We start from the raw sequence: 26338 nt of genomic DNA, 5'->3' as shown, positions 1-26338 counted from the left end.
CAGAGAGAGTCTCTCGGCCGCTTCTCTCTCGGTCCACCTTCCGGCGACGCTTCTTCGGTAAAAAGCATTCATAGAAAATAATTCCAAAGCAGGGAACCCGGGCAATTATCGGGTGCAGTTTCCGGGCGCGGTTGCCCGCAGCCGGGAAAGGTCCCTCTCCCCCCGCGGCTGGCGCAGAGTGTGGCGATCCGGCCCGGGGCGGGGGATGACTTCATGCGGCCGGAGCTCGGCGGCGGGAGCGGCTGCAGCAGCTGGCAGGTGGGGTGGGGGCCGGCCGAGCTGACCACGCAGCGCCCGGCGCGGCGGCACTGCAGCCCGGGGCAGCGGACGCCTGGGACGTGCGCTGCCTCGATCGCGCCCGAGAAGGTAAGCTGCAGGGCTATCATTAGCCTCCGCCACGCTGCGCGGTGCTCTGCGCTCGGTTCATAATGGGGTTTGTGATACCCTGGGAAGAAGGCGACTGTCCCTGCTGCATTCTGTATTGGGGTGAAGGAGCAACAACTGGAAATGTTAACCAAGTGCTTGAGATCGGAAGAGCGGTGTTTTGGGGCAGACAAAGAAGGCGGTCAGCCTCTATATTCTTATTAAAGATAATCGACCGTTGCGATGCCAGACTCACTTAGATACTGAAAGAGTATTCAAAATGTAAAATAATTTTGAGTTGCACTTTTAACGTTGCTGCCTTCAACCTTCGCTTGGGTGTTTTCTGGTTTGTGAGCAGCAGGTCCTTGGCAGGAGCCTGGAGAAGTCATTGAAAATCTTCCCTCTTCTTTTGCCTTCCTCCGTCTTCTCCCTTTCCAGTGCTCAGAATGGGTTCCATGCACATTTAGACGTCAAACGCCCGCTTCAACACCCAACCCTTACAAAGAGTCTCAGATTAGAGGTGAAACTTGCCTTCTGGAGTTCAGCTTGGGTTGTGCAGCACTTGTCTCCACTTTTCCCTTCATTTCTCTTGTCAGTCATTTAGTTGAATCCCCCCCCCCGCCCTCCCCCCGTGGATGCTGTGGCTATCCACCAGCCAGCTCTTGTCAGCCCCTATCCACCACCTCTTTTCCATGACTGATTTTGTCAAGGACTCAGAAAGGGCATTGCCCTCCACCACGTTTGGATTGTTGCTTGTGTCCTTCCCCCAAATACAGGGCATGAAAACAATCCTTTCAGTCCAGTACCAATATGGTTTCCGATAACTGGCTTCGTTGGAGTCACTGCAGCTACCCCAGACGGGTTTCGAGGACAGCAGAATCCGTCGGCTGTGAGAAAGAGAGCTATACCTAACGTATTTTGCTCCTGTGCCTAAGAAAAGGTGGAAGTAGGGACGTGAATGCCAGCCTATCCCGTTTTTCTTGGAGCCTTTTTTAGAAGGTTGTGAGACACCTAGCTGGGTAGGGTCTGAAGCAAGTCCTCCGGCCAAAGCAAGCAATGCGTTTGTCCTAGGATTCCCCCAATACCTCAAAAGAGTTTCCGGAGGCTTTCCCCACAGGCAGTGAGAAAGCCAGGGGAGCTGGCCAGTCTAAGCCTCGGGTTATTGGGGCGTCCTCAAGTTTTTAGGGGTTCCGACCTCGGATTTCCCCACAGACGCCTTGCTACTGAGCTCAAGTGCCCATTCCTGTGGCCCACCTAAGGACGTGCATTTGAATGATATTCTGTGAAATGGTTAAGATGGCTGTGACGGGAATTGCAAATATGCCACTTCCCCAACGGAGAACAGTTGCAATAAGCCGAACTGTGGTGTCTCTGTTAATAATATTCTATTTAGAAAGACATTTATTCTCTTTACATTTGAAATTATAGAGACAGTTTGACTCCAAAGCCCTGCAATTTTAACACATTGAGAGAGGAGATAAATGAAAAAGAGGACCAGGGTTTTATAGCTAAAAAATTGACCTCTGCTTACCTTTTTTTTTTTTTTATTAATATGGCTTTTAGACATAGATACTGGTTCTGCAAAATCATGTTACCTCTATTATCTATCATTATTGTTTTTCTGATTACAGATTCTCTATTTGTAAATACACTGTGGAAAGATTTGAGTTGGTTTCTTTGTTTCTACCTTCAATATATGAGGCAGAAGGAGTAGGGGTGGGGGGTGGAATTTCACTCCAAGTGGTGCACTCCAGGAACTCTTCCTCTGAATCATGAAAACCTTTGGACCAAAAAATTTTTTGGCTTGTTGTTGTTATTATTATTATGCGTTGAATGTGATTTGGGTTTGAGATATTAAATTTTCAAGATTCTGAAATTTTGACACAGGCACATCAACTAGACAAGGAAACAAAGAACAAAAACAGCAAAACCCTTTCTTTTACGACTTTCTTGCTTATTCGTAAAATATTTAACCGTAGGAATAATTATTTTGAGTAATAAGTGAAAAGCATAGTAAGTGATATTTCATTTTTAAAATAATAGCCCACGGTCTATGAAACACAGGTTAGTACAACTGATCTTAAGTACAATAAAAATCTGTAATTTTAAAAGGCATATTTATGTTGAAGATAGCACACGAAAATATGCTAATGATGGTTAGAAATTGAAAGCGTCTGTTACTTGGTTTCTGAAGAATCTAAATTGTTTGGCAAGAAGTGGGTCATGACTAGGGGACTGGTGCTGCTTAAAATCATCTTACCTGCCAGTGAATTTACAGGTGAGATGAAGGCAGTAAGTTATAGATTACAATTGGAGAAGCCTTTAGGGAAGAAAGAAAACCAGATAGAAAATATAATTTCCTATTGTAGTACAACTAAGTAAGATAAATAAATTTAAGGGATTTCTGAACTTAGACCTTGTTGCATTTAAACAATTTCTGAGGAAAGTTTCTAAATTCAAAGCCTTGCGAAGAAACAGTTGTGTGATATCCTGAATGAGACTGATTTATGACTTTATTTCTTTTATTTAAAAAATGTTTCCCAGAGAAAGGAAAAATTAATCACCTGATATTAAGGAGGAGGAACACCAAATAGAAGGGTGTGCACTGTTAGATGTTAAATGAACTGTAGGAATGTTTTGTAGTTTTGACAAGATAGATTTGAAATCAGTCTGTTGCTTTCCAATCCCGTAAAAATGTATTTGGTCTGGTGGGTGGTCAGTGTTATCAGTAACTATGTTGTCATTATGCATGCATGCTGTCGTGTCTGACTCTATGTGACACCTTGGACTGGAGCCCGCCAGGCTCTTCTGACCATGCAATTTTTTTTAGTTTCTTACAAATCCCCTTAAATTACCCCATGACCAGCCTAGACCAAGTAGTCTTTATTCCAGTTTGTGCCCCAGGACATCACACCCTGATGTCTTCTTTGTTCCATTCACTCACATGTTGAAAACTCACTCACATCTTATACTGCTTCTTCCATGAAGCCTTCTCCAAAAGCCTACCCACCTCCCATCGTGTCTGAGATGTGTTTCTCCCTTGTCTGAATTCCTATGGCATTTTCCATTTTGGTCTGCCCTTTAGTTTGAACATGATCTGCTCTTGTAAAACAGCCCTAGAGAGCAGAGTCTGTGACTAACAACTTTTTATTATCTGCAACTCATAATACAGTGCTTAGCTATGTATATGCAAACTAGGTGTTAAGCAATTTGATTTTAGTGAAGAAATTAATTATTATTTTCCAGGGGTATATATCCACCTATTCTAATAGCCAAGTTGGGTGTATGTGTTTGTTTAGTCATTCAGCTGTGCTGACTCTTTGCAACGCTGTGGACTATAGCCCACCAGGCTCCTCTGTCCATGAAATTTTTTTCAGGCAAGAATACTGGAGTAGGTTACCATTTCCTTCTCCAGGGGATCTTCCCAACCCAGGGATCAAACCTGCATCTCTGGCATCTCCGCACTGGCAAGCAGATTCTTCGCTACTGTGCTACCTTGGAAGTCAAAAGCCAAGTTAGGCTCTAAATAATGTCTGCAAGTACCACTTTACTTGTTTAAAATCCTTATATAATAAGTAAATAGTGAAAGTACATTCAAATAGTCATTTTCAGCAAAAGTTATTGTGAACTTATATGCCCTTAAATGGATATTGGCTCATCCATATTAAAAAACATAGTAAGCATCATAAAACAAAACTTCCACTTATCCAAAAAGTCATTACCAAGACCCCTGTAATATATAATGAGCCTTATGCTTATGTTTTCTTCTAGCAGTTTCATGGTTTCTGATCTTACACCCGAGTCTTTAATCCAGTTCAAGTTAATTTTGTGAGTGTTAGAAGATTTATTGGTCCAGTTTCTTTCTTTTACATGTGAATATCCAGTTATCCCAGAGTTCCCTTATATGTACCTTTTCTCTTTTCTCTTGCTGCTCTTAAAATTCTTTTTTTGTCTTTGACTTTTGACAGTTTAATTACAATGTGTCTCAATGTAGACATATTTGAGTCCAACCTATTTGGGGTCATTTGGGCCTCATGGATCTGGTATCCATTTGTCATCCCAAGTTTGGGAAGTTGTCAACCATTATTGCTTTAAATATACTTTCTGTCCCTTCCTTTCTTTTCTCCTGGAATTCCCATAACATAAATATCGTTCATTCTTTTTCTTTTGTCCTTTCATTGGGTAATTTCTAGTGTCTTATCCTCTAGTCTGCCGATCCTTTCTTCTGTATGGTTGAATCTACCTTTGATACTCTATTGAATTCTTCAGTTCAGTTATTGTTATTGTACTTTTTAATTCTAGTATTCCTGTTTTTTTTAATATATATTTCTATTTCCTTGTCAAACATCTTGTCTTGTTCACTGTTATTTTTCCTAATTTCGGTTAGCTGTCTGTGTTTTTTTTTTGTAGTTCAGTAACTCTTGAGAGTCCCTTGGACTGCAAGGAGATCCATTCTATTGGAGATCAGCCAACCAGTCCATTCTAAAGGAGATCAGCCTTGGGGTTCTTTGGAAGAAATGATGCTAAAGCTGAAACTCCAGTACTTTGGCTACCTCATGTGAAGAGTTGGCTCATTGGAAAATATGCTGATCCGGGGAGGGATTAGGGGCAGGAGGAAAAGGGGATGACAGAGGATGAGATGGCTGGATGGCATCACCGACTCGATGGATGTGAGTTTGAGTGAACTCCGGGAGTTGGTGATGGACAGGGAGGCCTGGCGTGATGCAGTTCATGGGGCTGCAAAGAGTCGGACACGACTGAGCGACTGATCTAAACTGAACTGAAACTTCCTTAAGAGGATTATTCTGAATTCTTTGACAGTTCTTAGATCTTTACTTTTTTAAGGTCATTTATTGGAGCTTTATTAGTTTCCTTTGGTGGTGTCATATTTGCCTAATTTTTTGTGATCCTTTATTCCTTACATTCGTATCTGGATACTTGATTAATTTGGTTCCTCCTCTAGACTTTACTGGTAATTATATTCAGTAGTATATTGGGCTATGAATTAGTTTCTTGACAGAACACCAGGACAGCACACACAACCTATATATATAGCTCACTGTTTGGGGATCGAAGTCAGGCCAGAGTGTGCACTGAATTCCCTGGTCAGGTGAAGACACTGGTTTTGCTCTGCAGATGGGGGTCAAGTGCCCTTGTATCTTGGGCTGTTGAATGGGCTAAACAACTTCCCGTGTGTTCTGGTTAGACTCCTAGTTGGTCAGACTGAAGTTTTTTTCCCAGTGATGAGTAGCGCTATGAATTAAATTCCCTACCCAGGCACAGCAGCAGGAGAAGCAACTTTAAAGCCAGTAAAGCTCTTTTGTTGTCTTAATTCAACCTGACCCACGCTCCAGGTTCTCTGACTGAACAAGGCCACTGGCTTTTCTTTGCAAACTATCAGCTGTGCCTTCTCTAGGCTTGCTCACTGCTGAGCCACACAATTTCTAGGAGTTGTCACCAACCCTTCCAGTCATTCGGGGCAGGAAGACTGTCTTCACAGAGTGGAGATGGGGGGATGGGTGAACTGGGGAAGGGCCACTCCAGCTACCCTTAATTTCTCAAACAGGCTCCCCAGTTGGGAGGAGCTGGGAGCTACTCTCAGCCTTGGCTAAGAATTAATCTTCCTGCCTAAGCATAGTATAGGAACCCTCCACACCTGGTACTCTTTGCTTTGGGGGTGTCTGCCTGCCTCTTGGTTAGAGTGCCATTGGGCCACACAGCTTCAAGGATTTATTGCCAGCCCTTTTGTTCAGATGGCCGGAAGACACTCTCCACATTGGTAGGCTGTGACTGTGCTCTTTCCCTGGGGCTAGGCAATCTCTGATTTCCCTGGTTATAGTGCACCCTCACCTGGCTCTATAGATGAACAGAGACACTAGTTGTGATCATTACCTGGGCACTGCAGGTATGAATTCTGTCTGTCACAGTCCATGAGCTGGCTGTTGCCTGCCCCTTACCCCTTCATCACAGTCCAACTTTCAGTGGTCAAGCCCTGCAGATTCCCCTGCAAACCCAGTGGAGCAGATCAAAGTAGTGGCTCCCACAAAGCTACCCTACTGCTAGGGGCAGTGCTGGCAGTCCCCCAGTTCTCTTCTCCTCCTGGAAGAACCAGACCTTCAGTGGTGCTCCACTGGCCTGAGGGAGGAACAGTGTAGTCTAATACAGTCTGTCTTGGACTCTGTGGTGCAAAGGTGCTTCAGCCTTACCTCTGTGTTCTAGGATTCTCTCAAATAGTGTCCTGTTTCCAAGTAATTATTGGTTGTTCCTCCCGTGAGGGTGAGTAGAGCCAGGAATGACCTTGGTGATGTCACCACACTCTGGGCTTACTTTCACAACATGATATATCTGGTACTTGAGATAAGGTTCCCCTTTTATTGATATCCCAGCTTTAGGACTTCAAATCGGAACTCTTCACTAGCATTGGCACAAAGGCAGCTGAGAAGACTAGGAAGCAAGTGCCAAGGAGGATAGTGAGTCAAAGAACTTTGATTCATAGAAAAGGAATCCCAGAAAGAGCTCTAAATATTATACATTCCAAATGATTTATTTAGGATTTTCCAATCAAAATCATTTTTACGAAAAAGAAACAGCTCTCAGACTTGGAGTACTATACTGCCAAATATGTGGAAGAGCATTGCCAGCAATTGAGTGGTGCAGTCTACTCTGAAATATATCCAGTTTCCTTAGGATGGATGGATGTCTTCCTGAAAGTTAGTATTTCTTTCTAATAATGCTATCTACAGTAATATATTTGCTTTTGCCAAGAAATTACATCCCCCTCAGGTTCTAAAACAATTACCAGTATGAAAGTACATTAAGATTTTTAGCTGATACTTAAGGAAACCAGTACGAGCTAACTGCTTCCTACTGATGCTAATATTCAAAGACAGGTGTGAGAAGACCATTAACCTGGAAAAAACAGAGAGACGGAAAGATGGAGAGAAAAAACTCAAAAGAAGACTACTTAAACTGTTGCTTTCTTTGTTGTTGTTCAGTCACTTAGTCGTGTCCAACCGACTCTTCACGACCCATGGACTGCAGCATGCCAGGCTTCCCTGTCCTCCACCATCTCCCAGAGCCTGCTCAAACTCATGTCCATTGAGTCGGTGATGTCATCCAACCATCTTGTCCTTTGTCATCCCCTTCTTCTCCTGCGTTCAATCTCTCCCAGCATCAGTGTCTTTTCAAATGAGTCGGCTCTTTGCATCAGATGGCCAAATTATTGAAACTTTGCTGTCTTTATATGTTCCAAAATATGATAATAGCTGTATAAGTTCCTAAAATAAATGCAAGTTTATGGAAACTTCATAATATACCTAATATGTGGTAAATTTTTACTTTATTTTATAGTTCATTTTTATTTTGGTAAAATGTCCCATAACATAAAGTTCACCATTTTAGCCAATTTTAAGTGAAACCTAAGATTTTAATTAGATTAATTTTAAAAATAAAAAGATGAATTTTTAATCTAAAACTACCTTATTTCATATTTAAGTACCTGCATTATGGTGTATCTTTTGTTCTTTTTTCTTAGTTTCTCTTTAGAGTATCTTTTAAACTTTATTTTGAAACAAAATAATAAAATCCCAAAGATGCAGTTGTCTTATTTAAGCTAAACTACATAATGTTGGAATATCTGAAGCGTGAACACAGTTGGCAAAACTTTTAACTACCTTCCTTAGAAGAAGGCTGTCTTGATTTGCATTGTCCCAGAAAGGAGAAACTGAGAGCTTGCTGGGGATTGCATCATGCTTTACTTAATTAGACATTAACATGCTAAAAGGACAAGGATGAAGCAACATGTTATAACATATTTTTGAAAAGCTACGTAAAGGTGAAGGGTTGCAAGAATACAGGCAGACAAACCCTAGACATTTCACAGCAATATTTAAAGTATACTGTTTCTTTACTTGATTGGGATGGAGGAACCTATTAACAAACATTTCCCCTATGTACTTTTGTCCTTAGTGTTGTCTAATCAAGCGCTCATTAAAAAACAGACATAAAACAAGCATTCTAACGGTGGCCTAGGTAATCAACAAGCCCATATCTTAATGGACTGCGATGAGTGTGAGACTGAGGATTCTTGGTCATTGCAATAGTAACAGCAGCACAGCCTGCTTTGTTCCTTTTGTTATATACTGCGAATGTGAATAAATAGAAGTCAGTGATGTCTTTAGGCCAGTTTTTACAGTTCTCTCCATGAGATTTCACACTTGGGTTCTGTGATAATCAAAGTGTAGTGAAAAACAACCAGGGTGCTAATGCTCTCTCTCCATTCACAAAATTTAATGCTTCTGGGACTTGCAGAAATAATGTTGACTTTGAATTGGTTGTGTCCAGTAGTCACTGAGAATAATCCATCAGACTCACCAAATCCGAATTCAGATTTAAAGCCAGTCAAATAAAGATTATAAAGATTTCTGTATTTGTGAAGTTACTATTTCACTACAGAAATTAAAATCTAACACTAAAATAAGCTGATATTTAAAAAGTACATTTAATAAGGGGAGGAAGATTGGCATCTTGGTCATAGTAAAAAAAAAATCAATAAACTATTCAGGTAAAATACTTGTGTTTGAATTACCTCTTAATAAATGAAATGGAAAATGAAATAAAATGGCAGTGTAGCATTAATGGAAGGAAAGCAGTCTGGTTGATTTCAAAGTGTGTGAGTGTAAATAAAAGAGTTTTTTTGTTTGGCTAATTTAATAACAATTTTATTCTTGAAACTCTCAGGCAGCTAGCTTTTGGTCACTTTTAAGGTCAATCAAAAAGTTCTAAATATTATCTTCAAGGTTTGCTACTAGGCCCTCCTCTTCCCTTTCTCTCTTTAATTTTTTATTTATTTTGGGGAGTTTGGGCTACCATTTATATCCCAATCATGTCTTTCAGGAAGTGAATTTGGACCTGGAACCCCACGTAGTTTGAATCATATCCCTACTGTTTTCTATCTTTATGACTTAGGATAAGTTACTTAACCACTGTGAGTTGTTTCTTGACATTTAAACAGGAAAATCATAAGGTTGTCATGAAGATTAAAGAAGGTACATAGTAAGGATTAATAAATTTTCCACCTTTTATCTTTTTAATTTTTCTGAGCAATTTACAATGAGATCTCATTACCACAATTGTTCCCCAACTTTGTGAACCTCTTCCTACTTCTCTCTGTTTTAAACCAAGCCTTGAAATGACTGAACTTCATGGGAAGGTGTCTCAGTAAAGGTGATGCTAGTGGCAGGAGAGGTTGGAGCCACTGCAGTGCAAAGTTGTCAGGCTCTGATCTGGCAGAAGCTGTGGGAATTAGACTTCGCTTCTATTTTTAATTCTGCAAGTAGTTGATTGGATGAGTTGGGAAAACTCAGTTGGCATCTTACTCGCTTTCTGAATTGTACCATATGTCTAGTCACTCTTTTCACTGACTCATGATCAGACATGATATCAAGGTTGTTGAATATGGGTGTTGATTTCAGAAGCTAATGTTATAGAAAGTGGGAATTGTTCTCTGTCTTAAAAGCAATAGTTGACAATTTAATTTTTTTGTAATACAGTATTGAAACTCTGGAGAGAGGGCAACTAACATCTTGTTAACATTCACTTCCTCTAACAAAAGCCTTTGAAGATAATCCCACTGTCTGCCTTGTACCCCAACCTTTTTTAAAAAAATGTGTAACTATTCAAGTTTTTTTAAAATGTTAATCAATATCATTAAGTTGTCCAAAAAGGAAAATTAATCTATAACTCTACTGTACATCATATACAAAGAAATCTTGGTATATGGTATCTTTCTATTTTACTGAGTCTCAAAGAATTTAGAGTGTACATGCAAGAATTTTAAAGGAGTACTGTTCATTACTATGTGCTCCTGAGTAGATTCAATCACTAGCAACACCTTTAAACAGAAAGAAAAAAAATAAAGCCTCAATTAATATGAAAACTAGTACCAGAAACACCTGCCTATAACAACTGCACTTTTAGGACACAGACATGCTTTAGGGTGATAACAATTTTGTTCAGCTTAAAAAGCACAGAATTTTGTATTTTTATATGACTTTTATATGAACCACTTTGGTTTACGCAAACAAGTACAAAAAGTGCCTAAAACCTTCCATTTAATATATGAGCTGTAGTTGTTCAACAAGTGAGGATTTTGTGGTGATAAATAGCTCTTGCCAAATTGGCAGTAATTCATTTCTATTGGTAGAGTCTAATCCTGTGTGTGTGCATGTGAGCATGTGCATGCGTGCAGCTCAGTGTGTCCAGCTCTTTGCGACCCCATTGACTGTAGCCTACCAGGCTCCTCTGTCCATGGAAATTCTCCAGGCAAGAATACTGGAGGGGGTGGGTTGCCATTTCTTAACTCCAAGAGTTCTTCCTGACCCAGGGATTGAACCCGTGTCTCCTGATTTGGCAGGTGGATTCTTTACCACTGTGCCACTTGGGAAGCCACAAATCATGTGTACCTAACCTTATTCTTGTAAGTAAAAAGTATAAGACATTTTTAAAAGTTTGTCCTTATTTCCTAAACCAATATTTTTAATCCCCGTTTGAATGCTGAATTCATTAGCTAGTCACCAAAGGCTTGATGCATAGATTTTGTGTATAATCTGATCTTCAGATGATATGTTGCACACAGTGAAAATTCCTGTTTTAAATATACATGTGCATACATGTATATACAAATATTATACAGAAATTATACATATAGACATTCCCCAATTTATAATGGTTCAATTTAATGATTCTTCAGATTTATGATGGTGCACAAGTGATACTCACTTAGTGGAAAAAATATTTTTTGAATTTTGATCTTTTCCCAGGCTTGCAATATGCGGCTTGATGCTCTCTGGTGATGCTCAGCAGCAGCAGCTAGCTTCTGCTCCCAGTCAGCCATGCATCACAACTGACACACTTTACAACCATTCTGTTTTTCACATTCAGCAGTGTTCAATAAAACAAATGAGGTGTTCAATAGGTTATAAAATAGGCTTGTATTAGTTGATTTTGCCCAACTGTAGGCTAATGTGAGTGTTCTGAGTATGCTGAAGGTATGCTATGCTAAACTATGATGGTTGGTAGATTGTAGGTATCCTAGCATTGGTGTCAGTGGCTCAGTCATGTCTGACTCTTTGTGAACCCATGGACTGTAGCCCACCAGGCTGTTCTGTCCATGGAATTCTCCAGGCAAGAATACTGGAGTGGGTAGCCATTCTCATCTCCAGGAGATCTTCCGGACCAAGGAGTTGAACCCCAGTCTCCCGCAATGCAGGCAAATTCGTTACCATCTGAGCAACCAGGGAAGCCCTGGGTGTAGTATAAGTGTTTGCAATTTATAATATTTTCAGTTAGCAGTGGGTTTATCAGGATGTAATGCTATATAGTAAGTTAAGTATTTTATTTGTATTAAATATTAATTATATTTATCACTTATGTGTCTATTAATATATATACATATGTATGGATTATACATGTCTGTTTCCATGAACATCTGTCTTCTGTTTCAAATATTTAAGATAAACAAATTATTGGAGAAGCATTTGAATAGTCTTTGTTTCCAGAGTCAAGTTTTGCAAAGAAAACTTATGTTTTCACTGTGTATTTTTCAAAACTTAAAAGAATATTTTTGAAATTTTAAAGTGGTTCTTTACTATATGAATACAATATATTTCAAGTACTACATATGTTATTTCTACATATATATATGTATATGTAGATTTATACATATTTAAGTGTTTTTAAACCTGATTTTACTGGGTTATAACTACTGTATAATTATGTGAGAATAGTAGTTTTGCTGCTTTTCAGCTTAGAACATGTTTCTGTTTCATTTGATTATATTTTATCCATTAAATGCTCTGGGCTTCCGTTATCTCTTTTGTTTTGAGGAATACAGTTTATGGTGCATTAGAAATTTATTCTTCTATATTTCACACCATAATTTTCAGTGTCTCACAGAATCTTAATTTGGAATGTTCTCATTGAATTGTGTTTCAAAATAGAGACTTGCCCCTTTTGGAACCATCAGATCTGTTGGTTAGGTATTTCTCATTTTTTTTTTTTGTTGGGGAAAGGAAGGAAGGAAACTGCACTTTGGAACTTTCTAGTTTCTTTCTACGCTTGTACCTAAAAAAATTCACTCTCATAGTAAAGCTAGAAACATGAGATTGGCAGTTACATAGTCCCAGATTCAGTTCAGTTCAGTTCAGTCGCTCAGTCGTGTCCGACTGTTTGCGACCCCATGAATCGCAGCACGCCAGGCCTCCCTGTCCATCACCAACTCCCTTAGGACAACCCAATATACTGCAGTTTTTTCAAGTAAAAGAAGCAAACTTGGTCTGACATTAATTTTGATCTTCCTCACTACCCTATCCCAGGTAGTTTACTATTAACTAGATTTTTTCAAATAGCCACTTGTTGATTAATAATTCTGCTTTTTCCATTCTTAGATTCATAACAGTTTTATACAAAGTTTTAACAAATCTGTGAGATGGATTATTGGTTTCCTGTTGATTTCTATCTGATTAGTTCTGTGATTTAAAGATGCTTAAAGGGCAGACTTCTCAATTAGAAAACATAAGCACAGTAAAAGCAAACTTTAAAATTAAATCTGGAATATATTCTCTTTATGGTAAAGAAATATCTTATAGATGTTTAATGTTTGGATGCTTTATAAATAAGTAGTATGATTAATCATGTATTAACCTATACTATCAGAAATGCCTTCTACATCCTTTCTAGGATACAAATATGACATTTCTATATTGTTTTCATTTAATCATTTTAATGAAGTATTATACATATAAATACTTCATAAAAACACACTGCATCAATTGTAATACTATATAGTTTAGGAATTTTGATTCCATATGTGAATATATTAACTTGCTTTGAAATTGCTATGACGTAGAGTCAAAATTAACTTGAAGGTTATTAGTGTTATTATTCTGGTTTCTAATAGCTGCTGTTGCAAATAAATTATAGAGACAAGAATATCCCTGATTTAGAGCTTCCGCACTATTAATGACATACTGAGATGTCTCTTGGCTATCAGTAAATGATATATTTTAGACCATAGCCTATGAAATGAACTGCCAGTTGGCAGGCAGCCTTTGACCATAAAAATGCACAGATGTTTGCTACTCTACCTTTGCAAAATCATTGTATCACATAAATATGATCTTAGTAATTGACATATGACTATTAATGTTCAATCATTCTCTATAATATTCCTGTTACCAATTGTTAATAGTATAATGGGTAGACAACAATTCTGTGGTACGTATTCATATTTTTATTTAAACTCAATTTTAATCTATATTTCGGTGGTGTTTTGGTAATATATCTACCACCTCACTTAAGTAGAAAGAAGTTTTCTAGAGGTTTCATGTCAGCTTTTAAATAAAGCAGTCTTTATTTGGGGCTTCCCTGGTGGCCCAGATGGTAAAGAATCTGCCTACAGTGTAGCAGACACGCGTTCGATCCCTGGGTCAGGAAGATCCCCTCCATTTAACTATTTTTATTTAAAAATTCTAATATTTTTTCATGGTCTTTAACTATAAATATTGGAATTGTCTATGGAACTTACAAACATAGGCATAAAGCATATGAATTCTAAAATATTTATAGTATATGCTGAACTTTATATAATAGCTCACAGGTAACCTTCACTATTAAGTATTTTTAAATGCTTAGAATAAGAAACAATACAGAAACTAATAAATTAAAATTGTTTTTTGTAGTATGTTAAGTGAGAGGATAATATTAAATAATACACGCATCTTTACAGCTTGGTTTTCAGTGTCATATACATAGAGAAAAAAGACCTAAAGAAATTTTAAAAATCATTTTTCAATGGTTAACTCAAGAAACAGAGTCAGGGTGACTCTTACTGCCTTTTAATCTCTTTCTGAATTTCCAAATTCATTGCAATATGTATATATTACTTTTGGAACTGTTTAAGAAGAAATGTGCCAGCTTGGATAATTTTTTTTTTTTAATATTTAAACATTGTCAGGTATTGTTAAAATGTTCAAGTTTTACATAGCTCTCTGGAAGACCTAGGTTGGTCATAAAAACACTGAATGTATTAGAAGAGGGGGAGATTTCCCTCATCCTGAAATAATAATGATAAATAATACTTTTAAAGCATTAAATAATGTTCAAAGCATTTTTTACATACATATTCTCTTCAGACCACCCTAATTCTCTAGAGTTGGTAGAAAAAGGAATTTACTCATTTAGCACAGGGTATGGGAGGGAATTAAAGTTCATAAAATTCAGCAAATTGTCCATTTAAGAAGGGCACAGTTATTAAGTATCAGTCAGATTTCAAACCTGTTTCATGCCATGGCCAATCTAGTGCTTTCCTCTGTGCAATAGGAACTGGACTCGTTTAAGAGAAAGTGGAAATAGACCTGAATCTTGTTCTAGTTACCAATTTGCCCAGAGACCTCACTGGAGCCTGAAACAGGAAAACTTACGTAAATTTCTTTGTTCAGTCCAAAGAAATGGCCATATTAGATAAGTTCCTAGGTTTAATTTTTTTTTTAAATCTATTTGTTTTTCACCCTAATCCCATTTGTGTAAGTTTCTACAGAGAACCATGCCTCTTACCTAAAGGACTGCATTGCTTAATGAACAAACATTGACAGTGCTGATGCTGAGTTAAGTAACATGCCAGTCTAGTTTGCATGGACATAATGTTGACATTGGTGTCTTTCCTAATGGCTCGGATGGTAAATAATCTGCCTGCAACTCAGGAGACCTAGGTTCAATCCCTGAGTTTGGAAGATTTCCTAGAGAAGGAAATGGAAACCCGCTCTAGTATTCTTTCCTGGGAAACCCATAGATGGAGGAGCCTGGTAGGCTATAGCCCATGAAGTCCCAAAAAGAGTTGGACACGAGTGAGCAACTAAACAACAACAAAATGTAAAATTCACAGGAAATTCTCTCCTATTACTACGTTGGTCAATTGAAATGTAATTCACTAAGTTTCTGTGTGTGTGTTAGTCATTCAGTCACTAAGTTTCTATCAAGCATAGTTTAAACAGATCTTTATGAGATCTGCCTTAGCATTTTTATGCTCCTGAAATATCATCACTATAACCTGCTTTTTAAAATAGTCTTGACACCTACTGAATACTTTCACCTCCTACAGAAAGCAAGAAAAAGAAAGCATTTATGTTTTTAATTTCAGTGAAAGGTTCTTGATTTAAGAATTAGTCATTTACTGTCATTTGAATTTCAAGTGTGCTGTAAGTAGTTGGAGTTCTTTCTGTATGACTTCTGCAGAGTTTTCCATATATCATCATTAACTTCATCTTTCACTTGGGATTGGTAAAATAAAAAGTTTATTTACTACTGTTTCTCAGTTTTCTTCATTTCAAATATTCAGTGCCTTTTCAAAAATAATATTATGGTCTTATACTGTTCATTGACAACAGATAATGTCAAGAAATTATGATTCTTGTATTCAGTTAAAAAAACAAAATGAGGAAGTAAGGAAATAATTACTGTAACAACTGTCTTTTCCCCATTTAGCTAAACATATTTTTTAGATTCTGAGACTATGAATCCCAATACTAAGTGTTATATATACAAAGAAGTGAAAAATAATACTTATTATGATTTCTCTATACTAAACTGTTTTACAACCAATTAGAAGGACTTCCCTGGCAGTCCAGTAAGACTTCGCCTTCCAACGTAGGTTCAGTTGCTGGTAGATGAGCTAGGATCCCATCTGCCTCACAGCCAAAAAACCCAAACATAAAACAGAAGCAGTATTACACCAAATTCAAAAAAGACTGGTCCGTGTTAAAAAAAAAAAAAAAAAGAAATTTCCCCTCAAAATAATCCTAAGTGGTAGGCACTATTATTACGTATTTTACATATGGACAAAGTGAGGCACAGAAAGATTAAATTATTCATAGTCATGCAGCTAGTATGGTGCAGATAAGTGTTTAAAATCAAGTCTCTGTTTTTGTGAAACTCCACATTCCCAACCCTTATAATGAATATGAGTTTGATACCTACTATTTGTCATATGCAAATTAACTAGCTTTGTGGAAAGAGGTGGGGGGGGGGAAGGGCGAGAGAAAGAAGAAAAAGAGAAAGAATAAAGGCTCGCAGAATTGTCAGAATTTTGCCAGCTTGTAGATACTGTGCGTTATCTCTTATAATAAGGTTCAAATTAAGGACTTGAAGAGATTTACATAGAATAAATAATTTTAAATTTCCTCAAGGGAAGTTTCTGGTAATATTATCAAAATGGAGACAGCAAGTCAATTTCTATCTAATTCTAATTCTAATTAAAATGCTATGGCAGGTGCAGTTTTGGAACAAAAACAGTTCTGGTAATTCTCATGGTAATAATTCTACCTTAAGTTTGTTATCTTTTTTTCCACACTTAACACTCTCAGCTTACTTAATTTTAATACCTACCCTTTTTCAAAAGTACATAAATTCTAATTAGGCTTAAATCATAGGAAAATTGAAGAAATTTAGAGCCTGTGAAAGAGGGAAAGCACCCATTTCGCACTCCCAAGTCCAGCTCTGTCCACTTCTATCAGAGCTATTCCACCAAGAAAGGAGGAATTATTCTGATCGGTCAGATGTATTTGAGCATTCACTGGACCATGTTCTATTATATAGGGTCACTGTGTTTATTTAAAGGCACACAACAGCAGTTCCCACATTTTTTTCTTGTCTGTTGCCTGGTTCTATTACAGCAGGTAAGTGGAGTGAAGATCCTCAGAACCGAGGCTTCAGCCTCTTGTTTCTGTTTTGCTTCATGCACTAGGGTAGGCTTAATCTAGCAGAACAGTGAGCTCCTCTTATGTTTCACTGGCCATTTGCATGCAGATGAGTCAAGCTCCATTTGGAGCCTGGAAAATCTTGCATGCTCTCATCAACTTCTTCTTTCAGTATATACTCAGAAAATGGTAACATGCCCTGCGTAAGCTTTTACCTCAGCTCTGACTCAAGGTTATCACGAATTCCAAATCTCTGACATGTTCTGTATCTTAATCAACAGATAATTTGTACATACTCCCATGCAGTTGTGGCTCAGTGGGTAAAGAATCCACCTACATTGCAGGAGAAGCAGGAGACTCAGGTTCGATACCTGGATGGGTAAGATTCCCTGGAGGAGGGCATGGCAACCCATTCCAGTATTCTTGCGCAGAAAATCCCATGGACAGGGGAGCCTCGTGGGCTACCATTCGTGGGGTTGCAAGCACTGCTCATGCAACTGGAACCTATATCTGTGTTTATGTGCTTCAAGCTAGGATGACTGTAGATTTTAAACAAGATAATTTAGAAATTTTATTAAACATTTCTTATGTGGCAATCAGCAGTCTCAGAAATGGTACTTAACATTAAAATTGAAACAAGGAAGATGTACACAAATCATACACAAAACCAACAAAAAGAAGTCAGTTTAATATGCATGGTTGGCATTTTGGGGGTAAAAGACATCTAATACAAGGAGTTTTATAAGATTAATAATAAATAGTAGTGTCATTAATCTTGTAAATAACTAATGGGCTACAGTCCATGGGGTCTCAAAGAGTTGGACATGACTTAGCAACTAAACACCAAGGCTGTCAGTGTAGTGACCCTTTGCTCTTTATTCTTCAGGAGGCATTGATCCTGTGCAATCAGAAGTAAGAGGGAATTACAGAGCATTCATATCATAATTTAATGTAGATTGAGCCTGGTGATTATCAAAATCGGGTTGAATCAGAGGTAGGGCAAGAATGATGTTCTTTGGAATTTTTCCTTGATGAACATCATTATCTATCCTTGAGTTACAATGATAGAAGCCAGTGAGTAATTTATCAGTTTGGTTCCCTGTGGGAGCTAAGTTGAATGATGTTTTCTCCTTTAGTCATTGACTTTCTACAGAGATAGCGGAGGCACTTCAAGTTCCCAGACAAGAAATCTACCCGTAAACAGCCGTGATGGTAGCTGTGTGTTATTTGTGGCCATGGGCTTCAGAATATTGGTGAGCTGCATTTTGACTACTTGTCAAGCATTCTGACATATTGGAACAGAAAGTGCTATTTAAATATAAACAGCAGTTTTTATTGAATTGCTATTAGTCATCCCTATGAGGAAGTGACCTATTAAGTAATAGATCCGAGTATAGGAGACCTGCCATGAAATAAGATTGATTTCTGCTAAAGAGACCTTAAAGTAACTAATGTTTCAATTTGTGGTTTTTCTTCAATCATTTGTAAATTATCACAGAAAAATGCCATATAAAAAGCTATCAGAATTTACTTTCCAGTGTACTTTCCTGGGCATTCTCTGTCTCTCCCTCTCTTCCTCTCTTCGACCCAGACGAAGAGCACTGCGGGTCTCAAGCTTTAGTGAGAGTCAGAAGGCTTGTCAAAACGATTTCCAAAGGCTCAGCTGGGAATTTGCATTTCTAACAAGTTTCTAGGAGAAACTTCTGCTGCTGTTACGTATTTGATGAACTGTTGCTCAAGTAAAAGGAATGGGAATTTAGGAAGCAGAAAGACTGAGAGCTGTGAAAAGCTGCCTGCAGCCTGTGATCTGGGCCACCAAGCTGTCCTAACTGGGGAAGATCACCATGACTGCTGCAGGGAGATCATTGAAGGTAAATGGCCTTCCTCTGAGTGGAGGCTGAGGGCAGCAGGATAGAACACTCCTGACCTTCCTTCTCCCTCTTAAACCCAGGTTACCAGTTAATGGACCATTTAACCTCTCTTTGCTCCATTCTTTCTCAGATTCAAAGTGGTAATGGTAATTTCTTTTCCCTGTGATTAAAAAACAAGATAAAACAAAAATCTCGATTGTGCTTTCCCTATGTGAAAAATTTCTTTGGATTAATCCATCTATCACCACTCTGATGTAGGAAGGAAGAAATTTAGCAAAATTTCTCTCACTCTATAAAGTTTTAGGCTTTTAAGTTTAACTCTTTAGCAAAAGTTACCAAATACCCATTCTCCACTGCATGGGGCTAGCTATTTCCTTGACTCTGTCTAAGACTTGGGGAGCCACACGGGAACAAGTACTGAAAGAGACTCTAAAAACTCTGTTGAATCCACAACACTTTCATCACCGCCAACTCTCCACTTAATCCACTGCTCTTCTCACTCTTTCCACACCAGGAACACCAGCCTCTTTGTGCTTTCAACACTCTCAACATCCTCTCATCCCAAGGCATTTATAATTTCATCTTCTGGAAATGTTTAAGAAAAGTAATCCATACACACATACATAGATTATGATACTAGAGGGTATGATAATAGATAGGTTATGACTACCTTGACGTCTCTGCTCAGATGTCACCACATCAGTGAGGCCTTGATCATCCTATAAAAATAATAACTTGTGCGTCTCCATGCAGGTGCATATGTTAACTGACACATGGTCCATTCCATCCCTGATTTGTTTTTCTCCGTATGTTTGGTCCTATCTGCCACACAGTATATTTTGGTGTTGGTTTATTTTTTGTCTCTTCCCTAGGTGGAATGCAGATTTCAGGAGGGTGGAGTCTTGAATTTTTTCATTGCAGAACCTACAATAATCACTGATACATAAGAGTCACTCAGTAAATATTTCTAGGATGAAAAAGAAAGGTGGTATATCCTTCCCATAGATTATCCATGAAAATTTTGGCATTGTTTGCATTACTTACTCAAAGGATCTTATACTTCAGTCATACTTAACTATTGGCAGTTCTTTAGCACTATTGCTATTTATGCTCTTTAAATCATGCTGTAGCCTCTGCCTATAATACTCATTTCTAAACCTTTTTTTGTCTTCACATTTATGCATTTCCTCCAAAACACATATCAGGTGACCTATTCTTCAAAAGTATTTCATGATAAACTCATTTTTTCTTTGTGTCCTCCTTCCCACCCTGGTTCCCTCTCCTGGTACTTATCTAGTGGTTATGTTATACTGTTTGGTCCAGTTGAAACTTTCCAGTTTACCACAAACCACTTGAAAGCAGAGATGGTTTCTGACGTCAAAAGCGCAATGTTTGAATGCCTAGCATATGACAACTCCTCGTAAATGTTCAGTAAATAGACAATAATCCACCTTAATCTTTTTCTTATCATAAGAAGCTACTCTTCATTTCTCTAAACTTCTAAAATTTCCCTGAGGGATATGAGAGTAATGGTAATAAAAATATTTAACAATATGAAATAAAAGGCAATAAAATAATAAAAAAAATAAAAATAATAAAAATCAAGAGAATGGGCACTTATGATAACTAACTTGAAGATTAGCCTAGTAAAACCTGGAATAGTTCTCCTGACTATCCCTGGGTGGGGAAGTTCCCCTGGAGGAGGGAATGGCAACCCACTCCAGTATTCTTGCCTAGAGAATCCCATGGACAGAGGAGTCTAGTGGGCTACAGTCCATGGAATCACAAAGAGTCGGACATGACTGAGCGATTAACACACACATTCACAGACATTACACACTCACAGGCTTCCCTTATAGCTCAGTTGGTAAAGACTTTGCCTGCAGTGCAAGAGACCCAGGTTCGATTCCTGGGTTGGGAAGATCCCCTGGAGAAGGAAATGGCAACCCACTCCAGTAATCTTGCCTGGAGAATTCCATGGACAGAGGAGCATGGCAGGCTACAGTCTATGGGGTCGCAAGAATCGGAAACAACTTAGCGACTAACCCCCCACAGGCATTACAGTTTCAACAGAGGAATTTCAACATAGGAATTCAACCTATGAAACGTTCAGAACACAGCAGATCTTTAGGAATCAAAGCTTATTCTAAACTTTATAGCCGTGGAGACTGGTAGAATTTGGAGATGTTAAGGTAGTGTATGCGACTGAGATTTGCATGTTTAAAGATGGTAAAGACCCATCCCAGCAGAAAGATCCTACACACAACAGAAAAAAAAAACCACTGGGCATTGTGAATGAGTGTATGCCTTGGCAGAAAGATATTACATCTGTTCTTCCTACATCTGTGAGTGAATTATGCATGATATTACAAGAGGACTTTAAATTATGAGCAATTGGAAATAAAGGAAGTGCATAGAAATGCAGTGAGTGAGTATTGAAAGGCAGAAGTGGTGTACTGGTAGGTCTGGAAATCAACTGTGAGAACTTCAAGTTGATTAAATGTAACATAGAAAATGTACAAGAAAAAGTTGGTGAGATCAAATTAATAGGTAAAATAGTTTCCTCAGTAACATTTTTGCTGTATCAAAGTATGAATAAAAAGCAGCACATAAAGGACTGAGAAAATGAGTGTAATAATTGCTTTGTCACATGACTAGATCTAAGGTGAAAATTAAAACTATCTCAATGCATGGAGGGAATCATTGTTAGGAAATAGCATTTAAATTAAACAAAAAGGATATTCAGGCATGATCCAGAGATAAGAACTTGCATCGCATATTCATAAACTATGGTGCACAACTGTCAAACAATAATCAGTATGGAGGCTGCAGAGAACAAGCTTTTATTTGGGAGCTAGTCTTCCCTGGTGGCTCTGTGGTAAAGAGCAGTGCAGGAGACGTGTGTTCAATCCCTGGGCTGGGAATCCTCTGGATAAGGAAGTGGCAACCCATTCCAGTATTCTTGCCTGGGAAATCGCCATGGACAGAGGAGCCTGGTGGGCTAGAGTCCCTGGGGTCACAAAGAGTCAGACATAACTTAGCGATTGAACAACAGCAAGAATTGTACTTCTGGAGACACAAATTCAGGTAAAATCTGAAGAGTGCTCTGTAGAAAAGAAAGTCATTGCTTATAAAGATAAAAGACACAAGGTTGTTAAAGCTATCTGGCAGGAATTATGATTGACGCAGGAAAGGAAATATTTGTCCTTAAGGGATTCTCTGTCACAAGTTTTTAGGGTAAGGGTTTGATAAGTATCTTGAGTTTCTAGAACCTGCTCTGGATGCTTACATCACAACAATAAGTGATCAAAGTTCAGAGTCCATGTCAGCTGAGATGTGCTAAGTCACACTTGCTCAGTGGCCTCCTCAGAGGCTCCATTTGAAAGAACTCTCCTAGCAATACCGACTCAATTTTGATTTTCATTTTACACAACTTACTTTCATTCCTCAAATCTGTTCGGAACTGATAAGCATATTCTTGTCATAGTACTTACTGTCTTTCACTGCATTAAAATGTATAATCACTATTAGTCGCTTGGTTGTGTCTAACTTTCTGTGACTCCGTGGACTGTAGCCAGTCAGGCTCCTCTGTCAAATTCTCCAGGCAAGAATACTGGAGTGGGTTGCCATTCCTTTCTCCAGGGGAATCTTGCTGACCCAGGGACTGAACCTGGATCTCCTACATTGCAGGCAGATTCTTTACACCGTCTGAGCCATCAGGGAAGCCCTATCTATATACTATACTGTATATAGAAGTATGTGTACTTTGGTAAAAGCTTTGTGAAATAACAGCTAAACTGTACTCAAATATAATTTTCCTTAACATTGACTTAAATGTTCACTATAGTTTATATTTTTTTCCAATTAGTCCAGAATTATCAAATTAGAGAATTATCATTTCAAGACTAGTTTTTACTGACTTTAACTCCCATGTTCCTAATGAACAAACTAAGATTTTTTATTATTAATATCTTTTGACCATTCAAAATTTGGATTGTTTCAAATGATTCTTCTTCCATCTTCACCAGAAATTTAGCTTTCTCTTTCTCTAGTGTAAGAAGAGCCTGTCTGCATCATACATTTATGTCACTTTCTGATTATTATTTTATAATCTCTGTATTCCCCCAATTTTTAATTTAATGTTAGAAACTAATGTTGGCCCTTTCCATAGTCAAGTCAGTCCTGTAGCTTCCAGAACCAGTGCCTAAGCATACATTTCTAAACCACGTCAACTATAGTTCACCAAGCTCTCTAGTTTTAATAGTTTTCACCTATCTTCACCTATACTATGACTTTATTTCTCATTCACATTTCAAAACTAAACTTTCAGAACTCCATTGCAACAATGATCAGTGGTGGTCAAATGAACTTGTAAAAGATAACCAAAAGTTAAATTATTGTAACCATTAGCAATATAAAAGTCCAATTACTGTCTGTTCTACAAATTAATAGATAGTTAATACTAAAATTTGTAGTTTCACAATGGTAGTGTGCTTCTTTCGAACATTTAATGCATTCTTATTATACGCCAAGCACTGACTGACTCTTTGATTTCATTTTTGCCCCAATTGGTGACAAGTTTCAAAAATTTTGTTTTCCAAACACAAAATGATAAGTTGGTTTAAAAGCATGCTGTGGTATACACCAAATACTAAGATGTGCATACTTTCCATCCTCACTTTTCTGTTTCCATTTATCCCATCATAGTTTAAATATTTATTTAATTTATTTGTTTGGCTGTGTCAGGTCTTAGCTGGAGCACACTGGATATTCAATCTTCGTTGTGGCATGTGGGATCTAGTTCCCTGACCAGGGATGGATCCTGGACCTGCTGCACTGGGAGCATGGAGTCTTAGCCACTGGACCACCAGGAAAGTCCCCTGTCATAGTTTAGATTCTGTCACTTTTCACTTCAGCCCTTATAATAGTCTCCTATTATGGGAAGTCTCCACTTCCCATCTCTTCTCCATTTGTTAATTTCCTCAAACATAGTTCATACACACAGAACATCATCTGACTGACGTTCACTACTGATGGCTGCTTGCTTTCTTAGAAACATTTAAAAGGTGCAGAGTCTTAGAGGGGGAATGCTATCACCACCTGCTGACTTGAGCCCAGCGTCTCAGAGGATGGAACTTCTTTCAGAAATGGGGAGGCCCAGCACGGAAGTGAAATGAGGAAGTGCCACAGAAGAGCTTATGGGCCTTTTAATGACTTCTCAGAAAATATGTGTACACACATACCCCTGCACAAGATGCCCAGTGTGATTTCAAAGAGATTCTCAGAGACCCCGTATGTCTTGAACACTGGGTAAGAACTCCATTTCCAGACATTCTAAAATTTATAATAATGCAAAATTTGTAATAATGCAATCCAGAGAGCTGTGCACTCAGACAAAATGACTTATATCCCTTATAGTATTCTTTCTGCCAAGTTGCCCCATCTTTTGGCTTGCATAACAGTTACAAGAATTTTTCCATCTTCCATTGCATCCTTTATACAAAGACTATATAAATGCATGTAATGTCTTGCGTACTATTTCTTAGGGTTAACAGATACCTGGTGTCCAGTATAGAGTTTCATGGACTACAGGCTAACTGTTCTATAACAGATAAACTAGTTCCTTGTAAACTAGACTGTTTATGTATTTCTCAACTCTCTCTGTTTCAGTTATTCTCTCTTACCACTTCATAAATTCTTTTGATGTCTCTTCTGTACCATTTGTACTGAAGTGAAACAAAGCAGGATGTTTTTGTTTTCTCCATACTTGCACAGAATTGTTAGAATGGAGGCCAAGAGGCTGCCATGGTGGCAGAAGTGACAATCAAAAATGAGAGAACCCCTAATTGGGCGTGGTTTTCCAACTTCAATTATCTGGGGGTTGTTTTCCCGTGCTAAAACTAGGATGTTCTGAATTTTGCTGTCCTGAGAGGAGTTAGTGTTTCCTTCAATTCCTATTGTGTTTCCTCTAAAATTCCTATTTTAATTCCATTGACCACTGAATAAATCCAAAGTAAACTCCTTTGCCTGGCTCTCTAGATACTTCAGCTAATTAACCTATCTCTAGAACTTCATCATCTCCCCTTCTCCTACATGTAAGCCTATGCTGTCTTCAACCTGCACAAACCTCTCTTTGCTCCAGTGCTGGGGAGTTTTTTCTAATCTCTGAGGCAGTTTTTGTTCTGTTGATTATGCCAAAATTATGCAAGGATTTTGATTTCTTCAGATGTGATGCCTATTAAATCTACTTTACATGTGTAACATGATTTTATAATTAGTAAGTTAGACCAAGAGTAGTATTAAATGACACCTAATAGTGGCTATGATGTTATAAAACCAACATCTAAGTATATATATATTGTGTTTTTTCATATATATTAATGTCTTTCAACACTAACCTCACCCTCTACGTTTTCATGACCTAAAATGTGCTTTACTTTTTATTTTCCAGACCATTGCATGTGGTACTCTCTTTGCCTAGAATTCTCTTTTCTCGATACTTCTACTTGCCACAACTTCCCCATGTAATAACCCTATTTAGAGAAAACTTTTTTCCGCCCTTCTTATGGGTTCCCCAGCTCCCTGTTCTAAGCTCTGTTTATTCACAATGCATTTTAACTCCTTGCTTATTGTCTTAGTTCATCTTTGTGTCACCAGTGCCTGTACAGCACCTAGCATATGGAAAGCACTTGAATGAATGAAAGTTGGTGACGTTGAAATATACATGTAACTGGTTTAGAGGAGTTAAATGATAATTGTCACTGAAATTCATAAAGATATTTATGCTTTTGATCCAGTAATCCAGGAGTCAAAAACTCAAATGATTTAAGGGTCAGACAGGTAATCTAAATGTGCATTGTTGGCCTGGGGGAAGGCAATGGAGAATATAGGTTACTGTGCTTGCCTCAGTTAAACACATTCAGATCTACAAGCCAAAAAAAAAATCATAACCTCTGACTCATTCTAGAGAAATAATTCTGTAGGGAAAAAAAATTTAAAAATAATTTGTAGTAATGTTATTTGTGAATCTAACTGTAATAAGGAAAAAAAGAACACAAATCTAATAACTAAAATAGGGAACTGACTAAATTACATATAGATCATATCCACTAAATGTCATATATTCTTTAATATGAAATAATCCCTCAAACTATAATATATGTAAACTGCATTTGTTGTTAGAAGTGGTGAAGGAATAATGCCAAACCCTATGTTTGCTGTAATTGCAGCCATGCAAAAATGTGCATTCTTGTTTTAAAAAAAAAGGATTATGCAAAATGAAGACAGCTATGTTAGGGTGCTCAAAATAGAAATGATTTTTTTTTTAATGTCAGCATTTAATAATGCCATCAT

At 38.0% G+C, this 26338-nt stretch overlaps 1 protein-coding gene across 3 annotated transcripts in view; it reads left to right on the top strand.

The window, feature by feature from the left end:
• Window positions 218-26338, top strand: part of PKIA (protein kinase (cAMP-dependent, catalytic) inhibitor alpha) — a 97667-nt gene continuing 71546 nt past the window's right edge. For 2 of the 3 annotated variants that reach the window (XM_005689116.3, XM_018058384.1), the window contains exon 1: window positions 219-366. The gene's annotated coding sequence lies outside the window, so the exon portion shown is untranslated. Of the gene's footprint in view, window positions 367-26338 lie in introns of all 3 variants that reach the window. The other variant, XM_018058385.1, reaches the window with a different exon arrangement.

The sequence above is a fragment of the Capra hircus genome, chromosome 14 (genome assembly GCF_001704415.2).
Source record: "Capra hircus breed San Clemente chromosome 14, ASM170441v1, whole genome shotgun sequence".
Lineage (NCBI taxonomy): Eukaryota > Metazoa > Chordata > Mammalia > Artiodactyla > Bovidae > Capra > Capra hircus.
This window is presented reverse-complemented; position numbering and strand designations above follow the sequence as displayed.